The sequence below is a fragment of the Heterodontus francisci genome, unplaced genomic scaffold (genome assembly GCF_036365525.1).
Source record: "Heterodontus francisci isolate sHetFra1 unplaced genomic scaffold, sHetFra1.hap1 HAP1_SCAFFOLD_937, whole genome shotgun sequence".
Taxonomy (NCBI): Eukaryota; Metazoa; Chordata; class Chondrichthyes; order Heterodontiformes; family Heterodontidae; genus Heterodontus; species Heterodontus francisci.
The window spans coordinates 155,468-162,164 of NW_027141972.1; the positions used below are offsets into that span (position 1 = coordinate 155,468).

At 43.7% G+C, this 6,697-nt stretch overlaps 1 non-coding gene across 1 annotated transcript; it reads left to right on the plus strand.

The window, feature by feature from the left end:
• Positions 1 to 5,346: 5,346 nt before the first annotated feature.
• On the plus strand, positions 5,347 to 5,428 carry trnas-gcu (transfer RNA serine (anticodon GCU)). The gene has a single exon. It is a non-coding gene; the product is annotated as a tRNA-Ser (tRNA).
• The last annotated feature ends 1,269 nt before the right edge of the window (positions 5,429 to 6,697 follow it).

The window sequence follows — 6,697 nt, forward strand, 5'->3', positions numbered from 1 at the left end:
AAAAGATTTCAGTTTTATTATTGATGAGTGAGAGGAATATATCACACTTTGGGGCTTCTGGAAGTGGATTTACTGATAGTCTGGGGAATTGATAGGAAACTGCTTCATAGTTGGTGGAACAAATTCCCGCCCTTGGGGTGGAGCCAACAGCTGCATCCGTCCAATAACAGACAGAGTCGAAGTACTGTATCAGGCCTTGTTAGCTCAGTTGGGAGAGCATGAGACTTTTAATCTCAGGGCCTTGGATTTGAGACCCTTGTTGTGTGGTTGTTCTTCCCTTTTTCAGTCTTCATCAGCAGAGAGTTCAAGGAGTGTTTGAAATTAAATTCAACAACATCACCAGATTTCAACTACTCCCCCCCCCGCCCCCTCCCAGTGTAGTTGACAGGACTCTCAACCTCTGCCTGCCCCCTTCCCCTCCCTCCCAGAACTGCGACAGGGTGCCCCTTGTCCTCACTTTCCACCCCACCTGCCTCCACATCCAAAGGATCATCCTCCACCATTTCCTGCACCTCCAGCGTGATGCCACCACCAAACGCATCCTCCCATCCCCTGTCAACATTGTGAAGGGATTGTCCCCTCCGTGACACCCTGGTCCACTCCTCCATTACCCCCGATACCTTGTCCCCTTCCCAAGGCACCTTCCCATGCAATCGCAGGAGATATAATACCTGCCCTTTTCCCTCCTCTCTGCTCATTAGCTAAAGCCCCAAACACTCCTTTTAGGTGAAGCAGCGATTTACTTGTACTTCTTTCAATTATGTATACTGTATTCACTGCTCACAATGCGGTCTCCTCTAAACTGGAGAGACCAAACGCAGATTAGGTGGAACACCTCTGCTCAGGCCGAAAGCATGACCCTGAGCTTCTGGTTGCTTGTCATTTCAACACTCCCCCCTGCTCTCATGTCAACACTTCTGTCTTTGGTCTGCTCCAGTGTTCCAGTTAAAATCAACCCCCCAAGCTCGAGGAGCAGCACCTGACCTTTTGATTCGGCACTCTACAGCCTTGTGGATTGAACATTGTGTTCAATAACATCAGAGCATGACTGGTGTCAGGCAACCACAAGCATTAACACACTCTTTGCCTTTGTCCCAGGACAGCTTTGTTATTTAATCTCTCCTGCCCTCTGCCCCATAAAACACCTTCCCCTTTGTTCTCTCCCATTTGCCCCTCCCCTTCACTTGTTTAAAACCTAATTCTTTTCTAACCAGTGTCAGTTCTGATGAAAGGTCACAGACCAGCACAGTGGTGCAGTGGTTAGCACCGCCACCTCGCAATTCCAGGGTCCTGGGTTCGATCCCTGGTACAGCCTGTGTGGAGTTGGCAAGTTCTTCCTGTGTCTGAGTGGGTTTTCTCCGGTTGCAGGTTAATAGGTAAATATAGGAACAGGTGGGGATGTTTGGTAGGAATATGGGATTAGTGCAGGATTAGTATAAATGGCTGGCTGATGTTCAGCACCGACTCGGTGGGCCGAAGGGCCTGTTTCAGTGCTGTATCTCTAATCTAATCGAACCAGAAACATTAACTCTGTTTCTCTCACCACAGATGCAGCCAGAGCTATTGAGTATTTCCAGCACTTTTTGTTTTTATTTCAGATTTCCAGCATCTGCAGTATTTTGCTTTTATTGTGTCAGAAAGTCTTTCCTTGATTCAGGACTCTTACCTCTCTCCAGAATCTCTCTGCTAAAGATTGAACTTTATCTCATTTCACTCACAGCTCAGGGTCAGTGTGTCACAGTGGGACTTCTGGCTGTCTCCCACTTCAAAATCCATCAGTACTGAGAAAACAATGGGGAATATTACTCACATGTTGTGTTCTGTAACTTTTTACAAACACTTCAATGTATATATTGTCTTCCAAAGCAGTGACAGAATGGTGGCTTCAGTGTGTTGTTGAAATAGCTTTGTTGAGTTCGTGCTGTACTAACAGTTAAACAGTTCTTGGTTCAATCCCAGGTTTTGGCACTTTCAACCTCTCCTGTGTCTTTTTCTTTGGCTCCAATTGTCAAGCGGCATGATTTACTCTGAAATTAGCACCAGAGAACCAAGGCACCAGCGAGCATGAGGAGCTGAAATTAGCACAGATCAAATCCACTTAATATTTCTGACTGAAGATGGTTGCAAATGCTTCAGCTTCATCTTTTGCACTGACGTGCTCAGCACCACCATCATTGAGGATGTGAATGTTTTTACTTCTCATCTTGTTAGTTATTTAATTATCCACCACCATTCACGACTGGATGTGGCAGGACTGTGGAGCTGTGATCTGATCCTGAGGGAGATATCCGTGCGTGGAGTGGCGGGATGTATGGAGAGTGATCCTGAAGAGGGTGTCCGAGCCTGGAGTGGAAGCTTTCCGTGGAGGTACAGGAGTAGGTCATTCAGCCTCACTCTTTTATAAAGGTTTAGCATAACTTATTTGCTTTTACTCTATGCCTCTATTAATAAAGCCAAGTGTCCTGTTTGCTCTTAGCAACCTTTTCAAACCTTGATCAAAAAAGATTGGTGTACATTGTCTCATTCTTCCTCCCAAACTGTATCACTTCACAATTCTCTGTGTAAAATTTTATCTGTTGTGTGAAAGCCCATTTTACCAGTGTGTTTAAGTCCCTCTGAAGTGTGTTACTGTCACTGGCATCGGACGAAATTCACGAGCATTCTTTGATGCTATCTCCGTGGAAAGAGCAATCTTACACACTAGCTCAAATTAGGATTTTGTGTGTTTAGTATCTCTTCTCATCCACCAATATAAGCACAAATCTGTCTCATAATGTACGGTCTAAGAATGTGCCAATGTTGCAATGTGGTGATAAATTCTTCACTGTCACAATGTACTCACCAACTGTTTCACTACTTTTCTGATTTCTGGATCCAAGTTTGTAGCTTTCCGTGATCTCTAGTGGCTTCGGGTTGAGCCTCACTTCAACGAAGAAACGGAAAATTATGATTTAAAGATTACACTGTCAATCATTCACATCTCTGTCTTCTCCTGAACTTCGAGTTCAAATTTGTTTGTGAAGTTGATTCACACGTTTAGACAGCACAGTCTTTGTCTTTGTGAAGGAAGTGATTTGGGAATGGCTGTTTGAAACAGTCCCTTCTTGCACAGAAATTCAGTGCAAATACTTGATCACTCACAATTTCCTTGAGAGAAATTTGTTCACAATCGCATTCGACACGGAAACTGCCTCAGCATTAATCTCACTGAAGCAGAATGTGACCGTGTTGTATGTTTCAGAATGTTGGTGCCGTTATTTGTCGCTTTTAACCGAGACTGGGAGACAGGTCAAGTTTGATCCGAGGTTGGAATATATTATCATTCATGAGCAAGAAAAATCAAAAGGAACAAAATAAGAAAACCCAGTCTCTGGATTTGAGAATCTGTAGATCCGCTTTGGGAAAGTGAATCAGAGCAGAATGAAGGGTAAACTGTCCAGAAGAGATGAAGACACAGTTCAGTCAACACGTTCCCCTGGTTTATGATGCTGGAACATTCCTCACACAGAAATGATTCAACCCAATGACAAACATTCTTACAGCTGATAATTTATGCTACTGATTTAAGGACTGTCTCATGTGGTTACCGAGTGACGACGAGAAGATATTAAACTTTGTTCTATTCAATCTAGCTGTGATGAAGTTTGAATTTTTCTATCTTTTATAAACAGTATTTGAAGGGTCTTGGTAACAATGTTCAGTGTTGATGAGAGTGGGGTCTGGGTGAGAAGCTGCTGAGTGTGACAGGGTCAGGACTGGATGCAGGAAGTTCTCTGACAGTCTCCCTCTATCTCTCTAATGGGTTTGAGTTGATTTACGACTGGTAGCTTTTATTTTACTTTTCTTATTTAGAGATACTTCACTGAAACAGGCCCTTCGGCCCACCGAGTCTGTGCCAACCAGCAACCACCCATTTATACTCATCCTACATTCATCCCATATTCTCTACCACATCCCCACCATTCTCCTACCACGTACCTACACGAGGGACAATTTACAATGGCCAATTTACCTATCAACCTGCAAGTCTTTTGGAGGTGGGAGGAAACCAGAGCACCCGGCGGAAACCCACACAGACACAGGGAGAACTTGCAAACTCCACACAGGCAGTACCCAGAACTGAATCCTGGTCAATGGAGCTGTGAGGCTGCGGTGCTAACCATTGCGCCACTGCGCCACTGTTGTTGTTTTGATAAATGAAGGAAGTTCCCTCCACCCATTTTTTTTGGACAGACAGTGTGGTATAAGGATGTAAAGGGTTAATGCTGAAGATAGTGGGATCAACCCCTCCCACTGTCAGAGTGATGATGTAACAGTCACATGAGATGAAGTTTGGGAGAAGAGAGAGCAGCACCAAAGATGCTAGCTTAGCAGGCTTGATGAGTGTGCATAGAGTATTGTGTAAATTAGAAAAGAGTTCTTAGTTCTTTCAGCAGGAACTGTGTCCAGAAAATATCGACAAACTCACAATTTTATTATTCAGGAGTCGGAACACAGATATTAATTCCAAGTGACAGTTCTGGGACCAATTAACAAAAAAAGTAGAGAATAATATTACTCACTGATTGAAATCCCCCAGTGAGGAGACAGTTAAACAGGTGATCTGTTGGGGCATCCTTCGATCCAAGGTTTCAGCAACATTTAATCTCCCTTTTTGGTGAAATTCTCTGTTATTTGCAACTTTTTTTTATCAGCTTTCATGGGCGAGTGAAAAAACTGAAAAAATTGAACAGTTCCATCCTTTCTTTTCTTCATTCGTCTCTTCTTTCCATCAGTTTCTCTTTTCTGTCCCAGATCAATATAATGATGAGAATCCCAATTTAATCTGTTGTTTCTGGTGTTTTATCCATTCCAATCAAAATTTCAATATTCCAATCAAATCTATTTGTTATTCCACAGTGTCTCTCCATGTGTTTTATTCTGTTGTATTCTCTCACAGTCTGTTTGATGATCAATGTTACATCTCACTCTCTGTTCTGGTGAAGATCAGAAGCAGTGATATCTGTTTACCCCACCCGACAAGTCGGCCTGAGGCTGTGTCTCTCTGATCATGTGGAGTTAAAGCAATTCTTCCAGTCAGTTAGTTCAGTTGTCATTTCATGAGAAATTCGGTCATCGTGACTTCGTCAGTGACCTAATGGTTCAGGTGTCTGAGTGATGTTAATCATGATGTGATGAAATGATTGTATGTTCCAGTCTTTCCGTGGTGGGTTTTCACACTGAGTAGAAACGTGTTGGACATGGTCTGGAAATGTTTCACACCGCTCCATTCCCAACTTCATTTCCTGACAGAAGAAACCCACAGCCAGAAACTGTGCTGAAGGTGACAACGTTTCTGATGCAACGGGCAAGGTGGCCGAGAGGTTAAGGTGATGGACTGCTAATCCATTGTGCTCTGCACACGTGGGTTCGAATCCCATTCTTGTCGCTAGTTTATGAACTGTTTAGTTTATTGTTTATGTTGGGGGAGTTTATGTGTAAAGTCAGCCTCGAAACCTGTTCTTGTCCATGTCCAGACAGTGATTCCAGAATTGGTTATACTTTATTAAAATTGAGACAGACATTTGGAATTCTTCACCCAAACTGCACTGGAATGAAGATCAAATAGGGATCACGAAACGGAGCAGGATTTTTCCTCCCCTCCTTCCTTCCATCTTTACTTTCTCTGGATTTGCACCAAGTGAAAGACAAATGGGAAAAGCAAATGGCGAGGGAGCAGATGCAGAAAATGATCCTTTGGCAAGAAATGTATTTTCAAATCTTCTTGATAGATTAAGTGAGTGAGCAATGCTTTGGCAGATGGAGTTTAAAATGAGGGGTCATCCACTACCTACGATAGATCAGAGTGTTTTTTTGTTAGAGGTGAGATGTTAGAAACGGCGGAGGAGCAGAGACCCGAATACTGAATTAATAAAAGCTAGTGGACTGGTAGAAAATAATGTGAAAAGTGAACAGAATATGAAGATTGGAACTCATGTTGCAGTGATATAAAGCTCTGTGCTCCTGAAGTAAATGTCCAAGCCCAGATTGTGGGGAATCTGTGGAGAGTGATTTGGTTTTTATTCATTCTTGGGTGTGAGTATCGCTGATAAGGCTAGCATTTATTACCCATTCCTATTGCCGTTGAGAAGGTGGTGGAGAGCTGCCTTCTTGAACTGATGCAGTCCAATTGGTGCAGGAACACCCACAGTGCTATTGGGGAGGGAGTTCCAGGATTGTGACCCAACAACAGTGAAGAAATGGCGATATCGTTCCAAGTCAGGATGGTGAGTGACTTGGAGGGGAACCTGCAGGTAGTGAGTTCCCATGCATCTGCTGCCCTTGTCCTTCGAGTTGGTAGTGGTCACGAGTTTGGAAGGTGCTGTTGAAGGATATTTGGCGAGCTGCTGCAGTGTATATGGAGATGGTACACACTGCAGCCACTGTTTACTGGCTGTGGAGGGATTGAATGTTTAAGGTGGTGGGTTAGGTGCCAATCAAGTGCGCTGCTTTGTCCTGGATGGTGTTGAGCTTCTTGAGTGTTGTTGAGTGGGATGTATTCCATCACACTCCTGACTTGTGCCTTGTAGATGGTGGACAGGATTTGGGGTGTCAGGAGGTGAGATACTTGCTGCAGAATTCGTAATCTCTGACCTGCGCTTATAGCCACAGCATAGATGTGACTGGTCCTGTTACGTTTCTGGTCAAGATGTTGATG